Below are 24034 nucleotides of genomic sequence, written 5' to 3' on the forward strand. Positions count from 1 at the left end.
TAGTCTTTCAGTTAAGCATTAGTAAAAAGATTACAATATGCAAGCTTTCGAGGCAACTCAGGCTCCTTCTTCAGGCAAGGTATATCTTGCCTGAAAAAGGGGCCTGAGTTGCCATGAAAGCTTGCATATTGTAGTCTTTTTAGATAGCCAATAAAAGGTGTCATATTGCTTGAGTTTTCACAACATTCATAATGGCTAACATGCTACAACACCCTAGTACTACAGTTAAGCATTACATAAAGTAACATACACTTTCTTAGTACATGACAATTACCTGACCCTTTAATGAACAAACAGAATGGCTCAATAAAGCCTTCAGAGATACCAGGACTACAAGAAGGAGCTAATAGCTTTGTATCCTTAAAGCAAATCGAAGACATTTGTGGGGTAATGTTGAAAGTGGCCACTTTTGAGGAAAAACATTTATTTAACGGCTTTATTTAGTGTAAGATTATGTGCTGAAAAGTCTGCAGTGATATACTGTACTGGTTGTGAAGTGACTTATCTTACTCAACTCGAAGAATCCTAGTCTACCTTCCATAAATACATTGCAAAATGTGATTTTGTATATTATCTAAAACAACAACAAATATCAGATTTTCTTATGTGGAAAGTTTCTTAATTAATGCTGTTGTAAATTAAATATGATGGACCTCTGCTTAGCTCTTCTTCATTTTTTTCTTTTGATGTTTCAGTGTACATGTGGCACTACTTCATAATGAGCTCTTTGTTTATATAGCTCTATGCACTGGGCAGAGGAGGGATGTTGAGTGTTGAGTATGACTTAATGTAATTTGAAAAATAATGTTTGGAATGTTCTTCTGATATTTTTGACCGAACCATGTTTTACCTATTGTAATGCGATATATAAGCTCAGTAAAACTTATTAAAGCAAAATAAAAAAAATCAGCGTAATCCTATAATGTTATTCACAGACTCCTCATAGCTAAAGACTAATTGAATGTAGACCTGGCAAGTATTCAACTGGTGGGAGGAATAGCAAACTGAGACATTCAGAGAAAAAGAATGATGAACATGTGCTTTGGCATTTGAGGCATCGTTCTGAGAACACTGACAAGTAGACAAGTTAAACTATGAGCAGTCAGGGACACATGGCATTTTCTAGAAAGGCCCAAGGGAGCATTACCAGTTTCTAATTTGTCCTTCTTAATGCTTGCCTGATTTTCCACCTTTCTGGATTCCTTGAAGTTGTTCAGTTATGATTAAATCTGTTTTGATTTAATACTCTCACCTCTTTGGCATTATGCGACTGCACAGAGCTGTTTTGTTTATATGAATATAGAAAGCACAACTAGTTGTCAGATAACTGTTTGTTGCATGATGAACCTCTGCCAGTCTGTGGCATAATTTTTTGGAAAATAATAAGAAAAAGTGCAATACAAAGAAAAAAAAATTGAACAAAAGGACTAGCCATTGCAATAATGTTGGTTCTTTCTCATTTTCTGGAAAACTCTATATTGCCCTGAACAGGCTGTACTTACATTGTTTTGAGAATAAAATCAAAAATTATTTTTAACAGGGAAATATACAGCAAAATATTACTGTTAATATGATATTCTGTATGTATTATAAACACAGTTTTGCTATTGACACTACTGTATGCTACTTATATCAATATGAATATCAGAATGGCAAAGCTATAGTGACAGCGAAACAGGAGGTCAATTGTTAGTGAAAGTATTTCTGAATACTAGAAATTTCAGACAAAATGAAAGCCTCTACATCAGGGTTGGGCAAAGTCAATCCTGGAGGGCCGCAGTGGCTGCAGGTTTTTGTTCCAAACCAGTTGCTTAATTAGAAAACAATCCTTGCCAGTAATTTAATTTCATGGCTTGTTAGTGCTTTAACTCTGCCATGTCAAGTCATTCTCATATGCTAGATTTTGTTTCCCTTTCTAAGGATATCATCCAAATGATTTGAAGTCTAAAACAGATGTTTAATTCTCAGTCCTTCACCTTTTTCTCTTCACTTTCCTTCGAAGTATTTAATTAAACCAAATGATGGCTGATAAATACACATATTTTTAAATGGAAACAAGCTAAATGATGAAACGCTGGTTATATTTGTCATTTGCATCTTATCCATATATATAAAAGTCAATGTGTGTATGTATGTTCCAGCATCACATCTGAACGGCTGGAGCGATTTTCATGAAACCTGGTACACATGTTCCTCATTGGTCGACTAAAAATACTGTAGGGTGAAATCAGCCCTAAACCACCCCCTTCTGGGTGGGGAAGGGGGTTGATCTTGCGGTCTTGTATGCATGCTATCATCCAGTTGACACTCGGAACGACCACCAGAGGGCGAACTGGAGGCGACTGCCAGTATTCTTTATGTTTGAGTACCACCGCACCCCTGTTGCTTTTGAAATTAAATAGAGTTCTACAGGTGGAAGTGTGTGTGTCTGTCCAGCCTGGAAGATAGACGTAGAATCGGGGTGAGGGCTCCAGCTTCGAGGATACGCAAGCAAGGCCAGTACACTGGCAAAAGGAAACCTCCTAAGAAAGACAGTCGCTTATCTGCTAATGCACAAACGATACGAGCACTTCGGCAACATGAATCCATCTAGCAGAGAGATGCCCAGAGTAGTTCTGATGATTTAAATATTTTCTAGGATCTTATACCAGCCAACTGCCAGCATTCTTTATTTTTGAGCAGCACCACGCCCCTGTTGCTTTTCAAATTAAATACTGTTGGCCGGTTCCGAGCGTCAACTGGATGATAATATACATACAACACTGCAAGACAAGCACATTAGTGAGTCTTTATCCATCCATCCATTATCCAACCCGCTATAAACTAAATACAGGTTTATGGGGATCTGTTGTAGCCAATCCCAGCCAACACAGGGCGCAAAGCAGGAAACAAACCCCGGGCAGACTGCCAGCCCACCGCAGAAAATCCTCACAGACACAAGGAGAACATGCAAACTCCACACAAGGAAGACGGAAGACCCGGGAAGCGAACCCAGGTTTATTGTTTGTTAATTTATTTGAATTTTTAAAGTTGTGTTTTTTTTAATTATGTTTTTCTCAAACAATTAAAAAAAACTTTATTTTCCTCCCAGGCAACACTGGGTATTTCAGCAAGTTGCTAATAAAGAGCAATTAAAAACCAAGAATACAGCTGTTTAAAACTAAAATAAGCAATAAGGGTTCAAAATCTTAACAAGCAAGACAACTAAAATGAAGCAGAAGTGTTACTAGAGCAATATGTGCTTCTTATTAAGCAATTGGGTAGGAACCAAAACCTGTAGCCACTGCATGTAGCCCTCCAGGAATGACTTTGCCCACCCCCTGCTCTACACTGTACAGAGTGAAAAATTAGCAAAACAAAAAAAACACACTGAACATTTTCAGCTCATCAGCTTGTGTGTAGCAAGCTTTTTCCATTGCAGTGTTTCTTCAGTTAAATACTAAAATGATCAGTTTTATTCAAAGGTACAAGTACAAAGCAGCATCACATTCCTTGCAGATGATAAGAAGACAAAGGCATGATTAAAAATAAATTGATAAGATTTCAAAATCAGTCATCACAGTGATGGTAGCATATCAAATAAAAGAAGATGTATTCCTCAAAATATATGTAATTGTTATTTTAGGATTATTATTCACCATTATCAAATGAATAACAATACCTTATAACATAAGGAAAAATTGAAAATATTATATAACATTAACAAATGCCAGTAATAATATCACATACAATTATACAACAGCATAGATTTGTATTTAATATAGTTGTGGCCTACAATATAAAAATTCTAAGAAAAAACTGAAGTCTTGTCATCAAATTGTTACCACTGCTGCTTGCTATTTTGATGAAAGTTTGGTCCTACTGTTTATCCATCTGCCACTACCTTCACATTGACTTCTAAAGATATTCGTTAGGCCAATTGTGCAGCTATTGTCTATTGGCAATAATGTCTTATGGCTTAATCAAAACCAGTGCCTGGCCATGATAAGTGTTGCAGTAGTTCCTGCAGGGTAAGGTTGGAGAGGTCCACACTTATTATGCTATCAGACTCAGCACGAGAATAAAATATAAAAGCTGTCAGTCACAATAGTTCTTTCTTGCCACTAAAGTTTCAACTGTGATATAAATTGACCAAAACAAAAACAGGCTTTAGTGCAATGCTAACCTAATGAGAGAAAGTAATACTGAATTCCTAAGAAAGCCTGAAAGGAACTTGTTTCACTCTTACAGTCCTAAAAAATCAGTGCAAGATCCTACCTCTTTAATTGAACCCCTAATAAAATGAGTCTTTGCAGAGTGATGCATGTTTCTGTTGTTGAGAGTGGAGTTTAGGCAATGTTATTATAAGAGTTATAAACACTAGAGACACTTAAGATTAAAAAGTACCAGTTAGGAATTTTTAACACAGAAATTCGAAAGTAGGAAAAAGAAGAGAATCTGTTAACTATCTCTGAATCTCATGTTGAAAAACTACTCATTGCTAGATTGCTTTTCAAATGCTGATGGTAGGCTCTACTAGATTAGGCTTATCTCGTTCCCTTGTATTTCTTACCCTACATGAAATCCACCTCTAACCTGATGCCTTCTTTTTAAGATGTTGTATAAATCAGGTTTAACTCAAATCTCCGGTGATCTAACCCTTTCCCAAAGAAAAGTAACAATATCAACAGTGAAACCAATTTGCAAATATTTACCCATATAGTTTAGCCACTGGACCTCTGTAACTAACCAAACTCTACCCGTCCATAATAAAACAACATAACAATATGAAAATGGTACTTTTGAATTCTGTGATAGTATACACGTAGAACAGTTTCACTGGGCCAAAAAGCCCAATCCAACAGCTAGACAACCCTCCACACTCTTAGCTAAGTAGGGTGCTGCATCAAAACAAGTTGATACCAACTGGCCACATGTGTTTATTCTTCTTTCTGTTTTTTTAAATGTATATATTATTTCCACATTTAGAAAAATTATATGGTAATGTGCACTTATTAATTAATGAATTAATTATTATTTTTTATTTATTTATGTTATACAGTATATGATTATACTTCCTTTTACTATTGTCTGTTTCACTTATATATTTAAATCTTGTACACACTCTTCAGGACAGAATGCCATGTAAAAGTAAATGCAATTTAAAATGGAATTGAATTTAAGCCCCCTGCTAATTATTTAATTACCTTGCCAACACTTCCACTTCACCTTTAGGTTTCCCTGACATATTGAAATTAAACATTAAAGGAAATGAAAGTTCAAGCGTGACAAGCCCACTCCACATTTTCTTGTATTTCATCTTTTTCTCATGGGAGCGGTCTTTCAAATCAAATTTAAATACTGTCTGCTGGTTGATCTAGAAGTTCAACTAATCCCAATCCTGTGGGCATTATTTGGAATGGTTTTCTGAATTTGTTCATTTAACCTGCAAACTTTTCATGCAGTGCTTAACAGTAATGGTTTCTAGACACTAATGTTATATAGATGGGCAAGCTTCATGCTCTTGTTAAACTGCTTTATTCACAAATATGTAGAGACCTTCAGGGAATTAAGTGTGCTCTTAATGTCACAATGAACACCAAGGAATGTGTAGGCCATGGATTTGACATAGTTAGGCATAATTGGTAGTGTGATCAGTAGTGTTACTGTTCAAGACGAACTAATATTTTGTGTTTATAGCTTGCTTTATTCTTATCTGTTGCTCAGTTTCCACCCTAGAGCACAGTATTTCCAGGTGTTGCTGAAGCTTCTTTTTTATGGATGACGAAAATACCAGGTTATCTGCTGACTAAAGACTTTTGACCTCATTGTCTACTATCCAAGACCAGTGTCCTCTGAAGAGCAACTGATTCATGGATTCATATATTAAGTTGAGTGGAGATAAATGGGCAACCTTCTCTTACTTGTCAACCTTAAAGGAAGGGCTTTGTCTTCTTATTTATCTTTCTGCTGACTGTGCTGTCTGTATACACTGATTTAATAATGTTGTATGCAGCTACAGATCTTTGTCCTGCCTCTGTTTGAAGGCCAGGAGGCACCTTCTCATAATATTACACAGCAGCTTCCCGAAGCAGATGAGCAGGCAGTTCCCGGTTAAGGTGTTTTGGTCTAGTCAGGCATTCATTTTTGTAAATTAGGGTAAGGAATTATTTCCTCTGTGTATGTGGGAAACAGACGGATCTCTGTATTACGCTAAATGGCTTTGCCAGGACCTGCAGGACTGTTTTAATGTATTTCAATATCTAATTCTGGGTGATATCTTGGCTGTTTGTTCTCCTGAATTTTAGGTTATACAGTTTGTCTTTGATCTCCTGCTGAGAAACAGCAGTAGTGACTGTTTTTTTTCTTCCTTTTTTTTTGTTTGGTTCTTTGCAATTTGAGATTTAGGAAAATTTCATTTTGCTCTAGATTTAGATCTTTGTCTGGAATTGGTATTTCCAATTTTAAATATAGACTTTCATTTAGCATTATATTTTTTCAACTCTTTTCTTCCAACTACAAGAAATCTTTAAGGTGATGACTCCTGGCTGTCACTCTCAGTATCTCAAAACGTTCTCTATACTAAACATATAAACTACATACAGTAAAAGGTTTATAGAATGGTGTTTTGAGAAGTATCTCCTAATCTACGTAAATTTAGTAGAGCTTTGAAATTTAATTAATTTATAGATATATTCTTTAAAACATTTATATATATTATAAGCTCAAAAGCTCAAGCGCTGAATCCTAAAATTTTTTTGACCTCATTTAAGTAAGAAAAGGTTCCTTTTACCAGAACATTTGGCTTTCTGTGCTTTAATAACTTGTGCACCCATCTATGCATTGTTTTCTAGAACCCTCTGTTTGTTTATTTTCATATTTTTCCTCTGATCATTGCTGTGGATGCCACATATAAAGTTACATTAATTATTTAATCGATATTTAAGTGTGGCCCAAATGTGAAATTTTCTAATGACTGAAGAAGAGAGAAGCCCACCTTAGTCAGAAGTAAAGAAAAACATACTGAAGCTGAAGCTATAAAGTTAACATAAATATTCTTGTTTAAAAGTCAGAAGCAAATAGCAGCAATATTCATTTGGATATGCATCTGCTTACACAATTACACAGATTTTTAATAATGACTTCTTTAATTTTCTCCTTTGAGCTGGAAAGAGATCCATGAAAATGCTGTTATTCTGGAAGCATTAACTGCCTTACTAGATGTTAGCAGTAACTGTGACAAAAAGAAGCTGTGATACACTATGATAAAATACACTTCTGTTAAAAAAGCTCAGTACTTCAGTATTGATTTGCACAATGTAAGGATTATTTAAAGCTGTCATGGCAGGCAAAGCAGTACTTAAAACATTACTGACTGTCCCAAAGCAGTCTCTTCAAATAGTCCAGCCGAAAGCAACACACAAAATATATTCAACCATTAGCTAATTACAAACTAGCCAGCCATCCATCCATTATGCAACCCACAATATCCTAATACAGGGTCATGGGGGTCTGCCGGAGCCAATCCCAGCCAACACATCAGTGTAACACATAGGATACTGATACTCATGTATATCCACTTCAAACTCTGGTCAAACCTGCAATTCAGTTTAGTCCCACAGTTTCTCTCTTAAGTCAATTGGTGCAAGTAAACGGTATAGATTCTGATGTTTTTTTGAATTAAATAGCTATATAAAAACAAACAAAAACAGTTTTATGAATGGATGAAGTGAAACCAAATATTAATCAATTTTCTAAACCCACTTACTCTTAAGCAAAGGGAGCAAGGCATGAATTAATCATAAAATTACACCAGTTTGTCCAACAATGCACTTATGAAAAAGTCCACTCTCAATCATACTGGGCCAAGCTACATTATCCAGGGAAAACCACTAGGAAACTAGGAGAACATGAAAAGTCTCCAAAGGCAGTGATGGGGCTAGGATTTAAACCATGTAATTTTTAGTAGAAATGCATTATATACTGTAGCAATATAAGAAAAATCTAATGTACATGTTACATACTGTACCTTCATGCATTTCATACTGGGTGCTTTAACTAAATTAACATTTTATTTGAAACTTAACTTTTTTAATACTATATATAGAAACTATATTTAAAAAAAAGTTTAAAAAGTTCTGGCGTGTTTGAAAACAACACCTCAGCATAAACATGTTTCTTTTAATATTAGAGTCAGTCATTTTCTAATCCGAGTTTTATTTTTTGTGGGAAAGTACACCTGTGCATGTTGTAACTAATACTGAATTATGTTTTAATTACAATGTATCATGTCTAGGAATTTATTAGAATTTCAGACATGTACACATAATTGACTTTGTATATAAGTAAGAATGCAAACTTGATATGCAGCTGTGTTGGAGCATAAAGAAATTAGAATATGAGCTCTTACCTTGGTTGTTGAAAGTTTTGACACTTCTTAAGGGTTTACAGGTGATCATGAAGGGAGTTGTGTGAGTACATAAACTTTAATGTTAATTATTGTGAACCTCAGTGCAATTATGCCATGGCAACAGTATATCAAGTGTCATAGAATTAGCTGCCAGCTGGGGCCTAAGGGCAACAGAATAGTCCAGAAAATGCACCGCAGAAAGAAATGATGAATTGACAAGAGGAACATGTCTCTAGAAGTCAGTATGGGTCACTGGTTACTGTGAGGATTGTCAATTCTTTTGTATATAATTGATATTTTGGAGATCATGAATACCTCAAGGTTAAAGTAAGTGTTCTAGAGATCTACCAAGAAGCTGGCACTTGTCTGTGCTTCTTTACAGCCACAAAACAGGCACCTGTGCAAATATACTAGGATCATGCTGGTGGAAGAATAAGGCAGTCAGCAGAAATGACTTCCTGGGAGGCTCACTATTAAATTGAGCTGGAGATATTACTTACTATGAGGCAGCACTAAATGGTGGCTTTGGGGCTTTCATGGTAATTCATTGCCTGAATTCTTGAAACAGCCAGGCAGGAAGGAGCTCATCACATGACCCCATGGGGAGAAACAAAGTTTGTCACTTTGGCACTGTTAAGTTGGTTTTAGTTGTTAGGGCAGTGAGGGTAGTAATTCAATGAAAGAAAGTAACATAGTCAGAATGGTGCTTTTTTGTACATAGGTGTGAGCAATTATTTTCAAGTTTTGATTTTGGGTATATAAACCAGTAAATAATTAGTCCCAGTGAGGAAATGGGGTTCAGTTTTTCAGTTTTTTCTGGCAACTACTCATCCTTGTTTATTCCTCCTTTATTTGTGTGCTGTAAGCCTAATACGGATGATCTCATGCAATTCTTTGGGTTCTATCTGTTTTCAATGTATTTAGGAGCATATCTAACATTCAAGCCTGGTCCAAAGGGAATCAGAGCATATCCCAAATGTGATAGTAGCATGATGGGTAAACTATATAAAATGGATTTAGTCACAATACATTTTGCAGCAATGTATTATAAATTCAGTACCCTTGTACTTGAACCAATGTATAGAATTTTCTCATCAATACAATTACTTCTTGGGGATACATTCTTATTTTAGAGATTTGAACCTGCTTCATTCCTGTGCCTACCCCTTCAATCTTAGAACTTTTAACAAGCACAAAGATAAGAAATTTTGACTCCATGGAAAGACCCATTTTACTTAGCTGTACATTATATATTAACTTATTTATGACATCCAGCCTGCTGTCCATTCTCCAAGCTCCTAAACATACTTCCCTTTTCTTTGGCCACATGGAATGCCTTTTAAACAATATCCACGGAGTACTCCATTTGTGTTTTTTTGCAGATGTTAACTTTTTTTAACTTGTTATTTGTCTCTCACACACTGACACATACTTTGTGCTGCCTCAGTCTCACAGTTTCCTGCCCAAACTGACATGGTACTGCACAGTACTCTCTTTTAAATACACTTTGAACTTAGCCTGGGAACCCATTTTAGGCAAAGGTAGCTTAATGATTCCATATGCCAGAGGCTGCTTCTCGTGTTTTGATATTGTCAAATGAAACAAAATCACAATACAGCCCTGGAGACAATAAATCAGGGGTGAGCATACAGCAAATTCCGAAGTAATAAAACAACCGCAAAGCACTCCAGAGACCATCAATCTGTGTAATCATTGTAAAACCAGGTTAACTCATTAAGGGTCATGAGGGCTGGGATCTAAGCCAGCAGTAATTTGTGCAAGGCAGGAACCAACGTGGGATGGTGTACAACTTCATATCAGAGCCCACTTAATCACCCGCATACTTAAAATTAAGATTTGAAAAGAATGCATAGGCTGTTGAGCCTTCTTCAGATGAATTTTACCCAACCTGGTAAAGGCTCAATAGCTGAAACATTGAATACAGTAATCCCTCGCTGTATCGCGCTTCGACTTTCGCGGCTTCACTCTATTGCGGATTTTAAATGTAAGCATATCTAAATATATATCACAGATTTTTCGCTGGTTCGCGGATTTCTGCGGACAATGGGTCTTTTAATTTATGGTACATGCTTCCTCAGTTTGTTTGCCCAGTTGATTTCATACAAGGGACGCTATTGGTGGATGGCTTAGAAGCTACCCAATCAGAGCATGTATTACATATTAACTAAAACTCCTCAATGATATAAGATATGCTTCTCTCGTGGTGCTTGATTGTTTGCTTTTCTCTCTCTCTCACCCTCTCTGACATTCTCTGCGCCTGATGGAGGGGGGGTGAGCAGAGGGGCTGTTTGCACAGAGGCTGTTTACCTAGAGGATACGGACGCTCCTCTACAAAATGCCGCTTTATCGCGGTGCTTCGGTATACTTAAAAGCACGTATTGATTTTTTGATTGTTTGCTTTTATCTCGCTCTCTCTCTCTGACATTCTCTGCTCCTAACGGCGCTCCTTTGAAGAAAAGATATGTTTGCATTCTTTTAATTGTGAGAAAGAAGTCATCTCTGTCTTGTCACACAGTTTAAACTTTTGACTAAAGGGTGTTATTTCATGTCTAGAGGGCTCTAATAATGTTAACAGTGTGGGAGAGTTTATAAGGGCTTAAAATATATAAAAATAACCATACAAACATATGGTTTCTACTTCGCAGATTTTCATCTATCGCGGGGGGTTCTGGAACGCAGCCCCCACAATCGAGGAGGGATTATTGTATGTAAAATATGTATTCCTTTCAGCATAACACTAACCATTTTCCTCTTTTTTTCAATTACTCTATGTTGTCTTTACTAAATAATATCTCATAATTTTGACTGAATTTATGTAATTTCATTTTTTCTCTAATTGTATTTATAAATAGGAAGAATGTGCAGAATTATGCACTGCATTGTAATTTTTTATGGCATCTCTTTTTTAATTTTGCATATGTTGTGCTCTCCCATTATAGGATAGCTGGTGAGTAGGCATAATCCTGATTAACTTATAAGAAGTTTAAATTAAGAGTCCTTTCATTAAATGCCTTAAAATGTATGTTTCTAACTTTTATTGTCAAAACTACATATTTTGTTTTGCCCATTTTTTAAGAGTTGGCCGGAGAAATACAACCCCAAGCTGTTGAATGTTGCTGACTCTTGGACAACTGATTAAAACCTCTGCCCACCATTTTTTGTTTAAGAACCCACACTTTTGAAAGACATACTCGCTGATAATACTTGACTGGGCTTTAAAGGACCAGAGCAGTTTGAATTATTATTAAAGGAATCAAATACTGACAACTGGAAGACATGTAAAAAGTTTAGTAGATGATAAATTAAAAATAAATACAAAGGGGCATATATGGTCATAGTGAAAAATTCAAGCATTAAGTTCTAAAACCACACAACATAAATGCAAGCTTAAATTTCTGGCAAATATACTAGATCACACAAAAAACAAAATACATCTAAAAACAAACGTTGATAGCAAAGCAAGACTGAAGGACTCAGTGTGATTATAATGAAGGGTGATATCTAAACAGACAGAAACTTTTCAGGTATGTTAAAATATGCAAAATGAGAGTGTTTACTGTTTATGTTGGAACATAGGCAATTAATAGGACCAGTTTTAAAAAACAATGTTGAATTGAATGAGGGCTAATCAAAAGAGAAGTCAGAAAACACACATGAGTCTGTAAACAGGAAATCAAAAAATGTAATCATGAACAAAATCATGAGTTGCTAATCATGAACCATTGTCAAAAATGTATGAAGACAAAGTTCAAAACCAGACCAAAATTCACTAAGTGATATGTTGTGGACTAGTTATTTTATTCAAAAGCTTAAATAAATTGAGCTGCGAGCCACCATCTTAAATAGGAAACAGCCTGTGACACCAGGAGCAATGATGGCTTCTGCTCATGTTGTAGCAATATTTGTTGTTACCATAAACAAAATGGCTTTGCAAATAAAAAAAAACTATAAAAGAGAATACTGCAATGAACAAAATAATACAAAAATTTACCTCATCAAAACATTGTAAAAATATACAAAATTAATAATAAATCTATAAAATGAAAATGTAGATGTCCTAGACAGGGCTTAGAAAAGATGTAAATCTATACTAATAAAAGGCAAAGCCCTCACTGACTCACTCACTAACTCACTCACTCATCACTAATTCTCCAACTTCCTGTGTAGGTAGAAGGCTGAAATTTGGCAGGCTCATTCCTTACAGCGTACTTACAATAGTTGGGCAGGTTTCATTTCGAAATTCTACGCGTAATGGTCATAACTAGAACGTATTTTTGTCCATATACTGTAATAGAATGCAGCTCGATAGCCGTGGGAGGCGGAGTTTCATATTAGAGCATTTAGCTAATCACATTTCAGCCATCATTTTTTGCCAGGCAGAGAGGCTTTCACAATCTGTTGTGGAGGCACTCTAACACAGAATAAATGTCGATTAACCTGTTGCTTCAACCAATCAGATTTTGAATTGGTGTCAGTAGGGCCCTCTAGCAGGCGTACGGCAACGTCACCATATTCAGACCCATTGATTGGATAGAAGCCGATATGAGGAACTCTCCAAGGCCACTGAATGCACCGCGAAAGATCTTCGTGTGCACTACGGCCAACTCCATGGCAAGATTCTGGACAATATTATTTGCCAGACACAGACCAGATTTCAAGACCACGAAAACCTGATGTTTGTCACGCACTTCGAGCCCCAGAAGTTTTAGGAATACAAAAAAAATTTCATGCATGCAGCCTTCTCCACTTTAACACAAGAGCCACGGAGCAGTTTTTGATCTGTCTCGACTAAAAACAGAACTGACTGTAATGTATGCCATGGATGATTTTCCAGGAAAATCTCCCACTGATCTCCTTGACTTCCTTGATCAGAAAAATCTGAATGAGAGCATGGGGCAGCTGTTCACATTGGTATATTTGGCAGTGAGCATTCCTGTGTACACTGCTCTGTTGAGCGGACATTTTCAGCCCTAAAGCGAATTGAAACTTATGCCAGAAATACCATAGGACGGGTTCACCTTTCAGCATTAGCTTCGATGGCGATAGAAAGTGAGGTTTTGATGGAACTGAAGCGCATGGATAATCCGTACGACAGAGTAATTGAACTGTTTTTGAGGAAAGAGTGGATGATGGATTTTGTTTACAAAGAATCTGAATTTTTGGTGAGTAAAATGTTGCGATTTTCCTAAATAATATTGCAAGTTTATGAGTTATTATTGATGTTTTTTATGTGTGTCGCAGTTGTGGCTGCAGTAGTTTGTCTATTCAACAGAGGCATTTATTATGGCTACAGGAGTTATATATATATATATATATATATATACACACCCCGATCTACATACTGTCAAATAAATGAACCAAATGCCGTGGCGCAACATGAGAGGCTTCGTCTCTAGCGCTGTCGTCCGAGGTTCGATTCCCAAGAGGGGGTGCAGTGAGTGTGTACGCCTGATGAGCCCAGAATTAGGGCGAAACACGTGCTGCGTACTGTTTGCATTATTTGACAGTAAAACTATTTCATTATATTCAATATATATAAATCAGCGCTTCCCGATTCATTTTACCCTCGCACCCCCTTGGTTTGAGAAGAAGTATGAAAAAATATGAGGTTAACGCAGAAAAACAGATCACCAATTGAAGCTTTATGAATAATGGATACTTTATTCGCCATCAATAATTGTTTTGGTAAAGCCATATTCAGTGTAATCCTCCTTCCATTTTATAATTTTTCCACGATTAGCCATGATTAAATGAACGGTAAAAAAGTAAGAGTGAAGCGAGGGTGACTTATTCAGGCAGGCAGGCGACGGCTCAAAATCTTGAATTTGGATATAAGTAGGTTCTATTTATTCGCCAGAAATATCTTTGGTAGGAATGGAAGTTGAATTTAGTCTTTAAATTTCTATGGTGAAGAAAAATTTATGCAATGATGACTAAATTTAACTTACATTCCTACTAAACATATTTCTGTCGACTAAATAAAAATTACTTATATTTAAAATTTAAATAGAACTTGAACACATACATGCACTTAGTCCTGCGTGGGTATTATGAACTATCATAAGAGCAGGAGTCATCCGTTTTAACAAGCAGCTTATTGCACTGATACGAAACAGCCTGCCCATTTTATTATTTAGGAATGGATAGATAAATTAAGATTTGGTACAAATAATGTTTTTAATTTTTGTTCCTCGATGGATTCTGGCACCCCTAGCAACAGCTGCTCGCACCCCAAAGGAGATATATATATATATATATATATAGTTAGATAGATATATAGATTATATAGATAGATATACAGATATAGATAGATATATATAGACATATATATATATATATATATACTGTATGCCAGCAACATTGTCAATCATGTTACGTTATTATTAAAATGTTTCCTTTTCTTTTTCATTAGTTCTTTAACACACTACTTCTCCACTGTGAAGCGCGGGTATTTTGCTAGTGTAAATATAAAATGATGTTTTAATTATTAAGCATATTTGGGTATAGGTTTGATTTTTAGTAGTGCTGACACACTCAGCAATTTAGAAACTGTGTCCACTTATTAAATATCTATTTATAATGATAATAAAGGGTGGTGTAATAGTAGTGACTGAGTTTTCACTAATTTTGTTGTGACTGGTTTTAAAAGATAGAATTTATCTTGGAAATTAATGAAGTTCTATTTTGCTTTGTCATTAAGTTAAAATGACTAAGGTGGCTATTCTGACAAAATAAATATGAAAATAAATTGCAGGTACACTAGGGAGTTTTGTTTTTAACCAGGAGATAAATTGTTGGTTAAAACTTGCAGTGTCAAAGAATCATTAAAATCAGTGAAAAACATTCTTTTTCTTTTGTAAAGAGGATGACATAGCTCAATGTAATCTCCGATGCCTCACCCCCTAGAAATTCCACCAGTAAATAGCAGTTTAAGCAAAAAGTAAAATGGTCTTGCAGGTACTTTCAAAATACAGCAAATAACAAAAATAGCAAAGTGTATAAAGTGTATTCTTTTGGCTGCTCCCATTAGGGGTTGCCACAGTGGATCATCTTTTTCCATATCTTCCTGTCCTCTGAATCTTGCTCTGTCACACCCATCACCTGCATGTCCTCTCTTACCACATCCATAGACCTTCTCTTAGGCCTTCCTCTTCCCTGGCAGCTCTATCCTTAGCATCCTTTTCCCAATATATCCAGCATCTCTCCTCTGAACATGTTCAAACCAACACAATCTCACCTCTCTGACTTTGTCTCCCAACCATCCAACCTGAGCCAACCCCTCTAATGTGCTCATTCCTAATCCCATCCATCCTTGTCACATCTGCCATCTCCAGCTCTGTCTCCTGTTTTTTGGTCAGTACCACCGTCTCCAACCTCCGACCTATCCTTTCACTCTTACTGATACCCGTCTGTCACAAATTACTCCTGACACTCTTCTCCACCCATTCCACCCTGCCTGAATCTTTTTCACCTCTCTTCCACAATCCCTGTTTCTCTGTACTGTTCATCCCAAGTATTTCAAGTGATCCATCTTCACCAGGTCTACTCCCTGCATCCTCATCATTCCACTGACCTCCCTCTCATTTAACTACATATCTTAATTTCCTGAAATTTAAATAAAAAATAATTAAGTAAAAGAAAAATATATAATTAATAGAAGAAAACATCAACAAAGATTTATACACCCTAACAATGGTTTGCAAAAAGACACAAGTTTGACACCACAGTAGGTTTGTGAGATGATTATAAAATCTAGAATCTTAAAAGTCATAAAATCCTTGCTGCCAATGTTTGTAGATATTTTTCTGAGGAGTTCAGATCTCCCACTGGTCAAATTAGCAATTGCTTTTTCACAGTACACAAGAATTATTATTTCAGTGTGCAAAAATGGCCAGAAACAGAGTGTTTTTTACACCTTCTAACACTGACTTGTCACATGGTAGGTGGCAATTGGTGCTGCCAAATTATACTTACAGACATCACTCTACAACTTGCCCACCTAAAAAGAAGCAGGTCTCCTCCATACCCAAGAAAAAATCATTTTACAGTTGTAAATTGTAGCTGTAGTGAATTAAGTGTGTTGCTCAGGGTCACATGCTGGGTATATCCGGGATTGAACAGATAGCTTTGTTCTTTGCAGGTAATGAGGTGTAGTGGGTAAAGCATTGGGTTTTAAATGTCCAGGTTACTGTTTTAGTTTCCATCACTGACTGACTAACTATAAGACCATGAGCAAATCATTTGATCCGTTTGTCCTAAATCTGCAAAAAAAAATATACATGTTATAATTTGTAGAAAATCTCTGTGCTTGGTGTTTCACCCTATGAAACTGATATAGTAAATATATATAACTGATATATGTATACAGTGTATGTATATACTGATATATATATATATATATATATGTTTGTGTGTGTGTGTGTTTATCTGTCTAGTGCCTCAAACACTATCTCACACTTTTTGTTGTTTAACTCCTTGTGCTTCTGTTACTAAGACATAAGGTTTCATATTTCAAAAGTATCCTGCGGTGAGTAAACTACTAGTGACCTCATAATAGATACAATGTGGGTACTTTTCCAAATTCAGAGCACCATCCAATCTTAAGTACAATTACAAAGGCTTTCCTTCTACTAATTATTTCAAGTGTCATACTAAAATATCTAACTTCTGGTTTCCATACTTATTGCTTTTCAATTGCCAAGGCAGGTCATAAATGATCATTTGTCTTATTTTAGCAATTAGCGTAATGTCACAGAGGTTATGGCAGCTGGTAACAGATATCATTGGAATTACTGGATAGAAGATGAGCAGCTGTAGCTTCTTCTTGGTCATATTTTTCAAATTTATTTTCCAGAGAACCAAAGACCCACCCTAAATGTTTGGATATCATATTTAATTATGAGCAAGCTGCTCTTCTGTTGCTTTGAGCTGCTTCCATAAGATCTTTTTCTCACTTAATAGATTCATCTATTAGTTAAACACACTTAATGTTGTTTTGTCACTTCTGTCATTTACTAACATTATTTTTCCTGTGTTACAATGTAGCCGCCATGTAATGGCCTTATGAGTGGTGTGGACATGTGCATGATTGGCACAGTCAGTGGTTGGTGTGTGATGTCATGTGGCCTCGCCACAAGCTTGCGCTGACTATTTTGACCAACTATGAAAGCAGTTCTAGAAGTATGGTAAGATTCTCAGCTCTGCTTATCTTGTTAGAATAACTATACCTTATTATTTTTCACATTAGTTGTTGCTGTTTTGCTTGTAACACCTCCACATTATCTTCCTTACATTTTAAGTGCTTCTCTGTTTACTTTGGTATTTATATTCTTTTTATTATGTACGCTTTTATGTTTATATGCCCTCAGCAGGAGAGAGTCTGTGCTGATTGGTTAGAATCAGTGCACAAATCCAAGTATTTGTGATCTCTAAAGCTGTTACTTTCTTGTCCTTTAAGCAATTTTTTGGCATGTCAATACAATTTCTTTCATTTTGACCTTCCTTCTCTGTCTCTGCCTGAATACAAGTGACTCAGCAATACATTTTGCCATAGAATTTATTTTTTCCTCAAATGCCCGCTAGTCTTGACATAAGTGACTTTTCTCACCAGCAAATACATTACAGTAATCATCTTAAGTTATTTCTTATATGACATTACAACTGCAGACATCTGACACAACTGGAGGAGTTCATTCTACTTTGGCTTAGTACTCTATAACCTGGCATTCTATTCTGATTTGCTTTAGAATGGTCATACTGGATGCAAAGTGCCATATCATTATTATTATTAACTCCAGAAAAAACACAATTAAACACTGTAGAGTACTGTACATATTACATTTTCTATATGACTGCTGAAAAATGCAAAGTTCTGTAAGTTGCCATTACTCTTAATTTTATAATAGCTTGTATTAACTTTTTGCCATCTTTTGTGTTCCCTAAGCTTTCAAGGTACACACCCACACTCTTTTTCCAACGCACAGTTTTTCAAGACCTTTGTCTTAATGAACAGCATTTCCTTTTATTATACTTAGAACAATTCTCAGTGGTTTGCGTGCTTGCAGGAGGCTCACTGAGGTAAATATGTCCAGTGTAACAGTGCCTTCCAGTTGTGAATTTTCTGAGCCTGTTTATTTTAAAAGAAGCCCAAAGAAATGTGGAGAATAATTTGCGAAGAATCAGACTCAGACAAAAGCCACCTTTGGAAGTGGCATCACTTCTTTTGCTGGTAAAGTTTTGTCATGCTGAACCTATGCTATTATTCTCAACTATTCTCTACATAAGAATAGAATAAAGGAATGTTATAATCTACAATTTATTGTAAATGGTAACTGTAGCCAAAAGTAGTCTAATAATATTTTGTAATAATAGAAATGTAAAAGGGAGTCTGCTTACTTATTAATGTATTTTCATTTGTTCACTTAATGGGTATAATATCCCATTGACTTATAATAACATTAAAATTAATTGAGCAATACCAAATGCTTGACCAAACTGTGAGAAAATCAAGTGACTAAAGAATGAAGCCTACTGTATAGTTCTATAGTTTGAAGCAATGAAGTCAAAGAAACAATCAAACCAGTACACAACATTAGGTTACTGGGACTTTGTGGCAGTAAAAAGGGAGAACTGTTCTCACTTTTCAATAATGGTTTCTTTTTAAATATAGAATATAACTGTCATAAGTTGGTTAGATTCTTTCCTGAATATCAAATTACTTAGCATAAAAGCAATTTTAAGAAAGAAGTATCAAATGCAGTTCTTGTTGTTGAGTTAAAAAAAGAAACCTTCATTAATTAGCTTTGAAATAAAATAAAACAGAAGACATTAGTAGCTAAACAAAGTAAGTATTTCAAATGAGTGTGATTAAATTTTTGGCTGAACACCATTTTATTGTATCCTACTTGTAAATGGCAAAATATGATGGGAAAAGCTTTGTTAATGCTTAAGCAGAAACTTAACCAGAAAATCAACAAAAAACTGCAGGGAAAAATATTTATTTGAGTACTACATTAAATGAAATACAAACAACAAACACATAAAAACAGCATGGATTCAAACATGAATCTGCATTTTAACCATTATGTACAACGTTTAATTCTAAATGTGTTTTTTAAAAAATTCTAATACTTTTTCTGTAACAGTAGCTTTAGCAGGTAGAGTAGTTTATAAACAAATGAAATTACTCTACCTAAAATGACTTTTAACATCAAAAGAAAAAAATTATGCACTGTTACTCCTTCTAAAAATAATTATAAAATAAAGGCATCCTTCACACTTGCAAATGACATTTACGTCAAATGAAATTCAAGACTCCTTCTAAGTTAATGAAATGTGGATAGTTCTGCCTTGACAACTACATTCAGGTTTAGTTATTTTTCATAAACCCTTTGCAAACATTAAGCTCTTACTCGCTATTTTTAATTCCTCAGACTATTTCCAACCACTAGCAGTGGCTACTGAAAAATGAGAGGCACTTTGGATAATATTTAAATAAAGACAAATTCACAATGAATGAATGGTCAAAATCGATGTTTCACTAAGCATTTATGTCATACTAAAAATGTTATACAGTGTATAATACATTAGAAATATCTTACACCACCCAAGAAAATTATTTTTAAAGCCATTTATCCATCCATCCATTTTCCAACCTGTTGAATCCGAACACAGGGTCACAGGGGTCTGCTGGAGCCAATCCCAGCCAACACAGGGCACAAGGCAGGAACCAATCCTGGGCAGGGTGCCAACCCACCGCAGTAAAGCCATTTATGTGAGCAGTAAGTATTTCTTGTGAAAATGCCGTGCAATATTAGAAAAAAGCACAAATAAACATTGATGCAATTATTTTGTTTTTTTGCAAAAATAAGTCAGCATCTTGTGTGGCCTCCCATAGAATGAAAAACTAAAGCAAATCACATTGAAAAATATTTTATTCTATTTTGTTAACATGGTGAAAAATTGCGTTTTACCAAAAAGTCTGTTTTATTAACCAGAGTCCATCTATATTTCTCACCAGTTGTCGTTGTTTCCATTACTTTTGACCACATTTTTGGCTGTAATGCACACCCAGGATGTAACAGAGCCACCATCCTGCTTCACAGAAGGTTGCAGGCATCTCACCAACTAGTCTGCCAATAAAATCTTAAATGTAAGAGTCTTCACTTCACAAGAATTTCTGCCACTGGCTGTCTTTCGTATCCTGCAGTCTGTTCTGCTTTCTGCCTTTCCTCAACAATGGTCTCTTAGCTGAAATACAGCCTACAGGACCTACAGAATCATTTACTTTTGTTCGAGATAACTCTGCCAGATATTCACCAAGCACTTCATTGGATTTACAACTGTTCCCAAAGAATGTGGCTTTTAAATACTGTACATCAGACAAAGGCAGGTTTTTGAGTCTTCAATTGCATTTTATCTTGAACTAGCTCAGTTTCTTTACATTTCTTTACAGTTTGGGCACCATGTCTTTAGTACTAGGGTGTTGTACCGTGTTAGCCATGGTTCGGTTCAGTACTGTAAGTTCAAGTTCAACTTCAAGTTTATTGCCATGTGCATATTAAGGAAACACATTTCCCTGTACAATGAAATTCTTTCTTTGCTGTCCACACCAAATGACAAAACCAACGTATAAAGATAAACATAAATAATAAGTAGCAGACAGATAATAAGTAACAAAGGGCGCATAAAGTATAAAAACAGAATAGAAGTATAAAGTGTAAATGTGCAGGTAGGTGTGTGATGGACAAGTCAAATACAGTTGTGTGAGGTAGATATGGCCTTGGGAAAGAAAGAGTTTCCATCTTGTATGAAGAAGGGACCTGAGATGCCTCGAAAGCTTGCATATTGTAATCTTTTTAGTTAGCCAATAAAAGGTCTCATTGTTCATTCCCTGCTGAGCAATTTTTTTCATCTCAGAGCTTTTCTTTACAATTTCTAACACTGGGACCTAAAAATCCATACACAGCTATTTTTTTTAATTTCAATTTCAAGTTATAATCACAGTCTAGCATTAATCAGAATTTCACTTCACATAGAAGACAAAATGAAATTCTTTTAAAATGCCAATGTTGTATGATGTAATGAATAAACCATCTGTAATTTTTAATGAATGCCAAAAACGATGTTTCTTCAATGGGACTCTTAACATAACTACAATATATTGACCAAAATTTTAGTCAGTTATTTGAGTGAAAATGCATAAAGCTAAAAAAGGTACATACAATCCGTCTTTACCAATTTGAAAGTAAAGATGACTTGATTCGCTACTAATTTGATGTTTCTCAATGAAAGATTTTTAATTTTATACATCTTAAATTTAGAAGTTATTGTGGTCTTCATAATTATTTTCATAATTCTGTAGTGTTTACTTTTCAAAACACTGTTCACTCTGTTATTGCTTTCTGTAAAGGTCAGAAGTTCAGCATTGACAATAATTTGTTGTGGCATGAACCTGCCATGTAAATATAGACTAAATTAGTGCTACAATACACCCTGAACCCAGAATACAACCAGAGAGATCCAGATAAGACTATTTTCTTTAGCTACGAAGTGACCAGGGGTATGTGAAACATGCAGGAGTCAAAATAATAATAACAAGAGGTAAAAATATCAAAAGACTAGAACTTCTCTATGCCTACCTAATCTAATAGACGGTACCTTTTTTAGCCTGTGGGGTGGCTGATTGACTCCCTCTATGAATAACCATAGAACTCCTGACTACCTTCATCTCTTTACTGCATAAAAACTCTGGCCACTCTTCTTCCTGCCAGACATCCGTCACTGCTCCCTGAACTCCATACACAGTTGATCTATGGTCAGTGATCCTGGAACTACCTCCAAATTCTCTTTTTGTCTCCTCTTGAGTATTTCCAGACAAACATAGCCCATAAAACTCCTGGCATCTTCTGCCCAGAGCCCCCATTGGAGACCCCAGTCATCCCTGCCAAATTGCTGACTCACCTTTGCTAAGAGGGCCATATACAGCTCTGCAGGGACACTCAGTAGCAGCCTCTTGCTTTGCGTTACAAGTGTGGGAAAGTATTAACTATTATTTTAAATGTCCAGCTGGCCTTCCATTATATCATTTTCCCTGGACTCTCTTGACTTATTCCCTTTCTGGCATTGCTGTTGGGATAGGATAAGACTGGCATCCTTCCAAGTTGTTATCCAGCACCTGTCTTCAAAGTCCCTGATCATGATCACCTTTTTACCGCTCATATCTGTTGACATGGGAATCAGAGACAAAGAATCATATCCATGTATCTAGTCAAGCATTTTAAACACAATTTAAACCTACTAAGAGATCTGATCTTGGACTGCTATGTATGCTTACATACTGAAAAATCAGTGTTAAAATGTCAAATCTCAGTTTGCTCCTTTTAACAGCATACAGCTCTTTATTTTTCTTATGTTCCAATACATTGAGAAAAATTGTGCCTGATTAAAGAAGCACATTTTAATATATCTGAGGCTGTTGATCTTTTTGTCTACCAAATTTGGATACTTAGCACTCTTGAACTGAGCTGATGCAGCCTTGTGCTGAACGTGGATCTCCACCTGGAGCTGGAGCTGGAGCTCCATAAATTAAACCACAGTGCCAATCTGTATTAATTTCCAAAATTAAAATTTTAATTGTCTTGCCTGTTCAGTCATTCTTCTGCATAACTAGGGCAATAACTATTTCTTTACACTGAGCTACAAGTAAGGGATATTTTATACAACATCTTAGACTATATAATTTCTCTTTTTAGTGAATTCTTCTACTATTCTATGTCCCAAGTAGAATGTCTAAATTTGCATGTTAAGTTTATAATTAATCCTTTAGTTTTATATCATTAGTAGCAGTTGGTACACTTTACCGGCACAAGCCCTGTTGTGGCATTCACACAGAACCTGTCTGAAATGCTCAGCTGGATCAGTAGCTATGACGAAAACATAAACATGCATTGAAAATGTTAAGGGCACAGCTGACACAGGCATACTGCAACACTCCCAGACAGGGTGTAGCAGAATTCCACGTAGCTGAAAGACTCCAATAAGTTTACAATATCATTTTACTAAGCTGAAACTCTTAATAGGGCTGGACATAAGTAGCCACAGAGCTGCTGTGTGGTTTCCTTAACGTAACTGCAACTGTCATAAACGTCTAACTGTAAAAAAGACATATTTTCATCATCTCCTGAAATTCTCTTCAAATATTAAGGTGGATTGATTACTAATTATAAAAGTCAAGGAGAGAGCAGTAAAGATTTGCTGTTATTGTCACATTCACATCAACATCATATGTTTCAAACCAATCTTAGTAAAGCTCACTACAGATATAATACTTTGATGCAGTCAATTTCTTTCCACTTTTTCATTTTCTTTCAAATCAGACTTAATCAAATCCCAATACACAATTATGATGATCAAATTGGGCAAAGTTCTGTGAAAAAAATGTTTACTTAAAATGTATACTTTGTGGTCTGCAGAGAATAAAAAACAGGTCAACTACAAACCTTCAAGGGATACAAATGAGACACAATGATTATCAGGTAAATCTTCATACATCTTTTTGAGCAATACAGCATCTAATTATGCAGATTCAACGGTAGGAGCATGACCTTATAGAACTGGAATCAT

Source organism: Polypterus senegalus, chromosome 3, assembly GCF_016835505.1.
Source record: "Polypterus senegalus isolate Bchr_013 chromosome 3, ASM1683550v1, whole genome shotgun sequence".
Lineage (NCBI taxonomy): Eukaryota > Metazoa > Chordata > Cladistia > Polypteriformes > Polypteridae > Polypterus > Polypterus senegalus.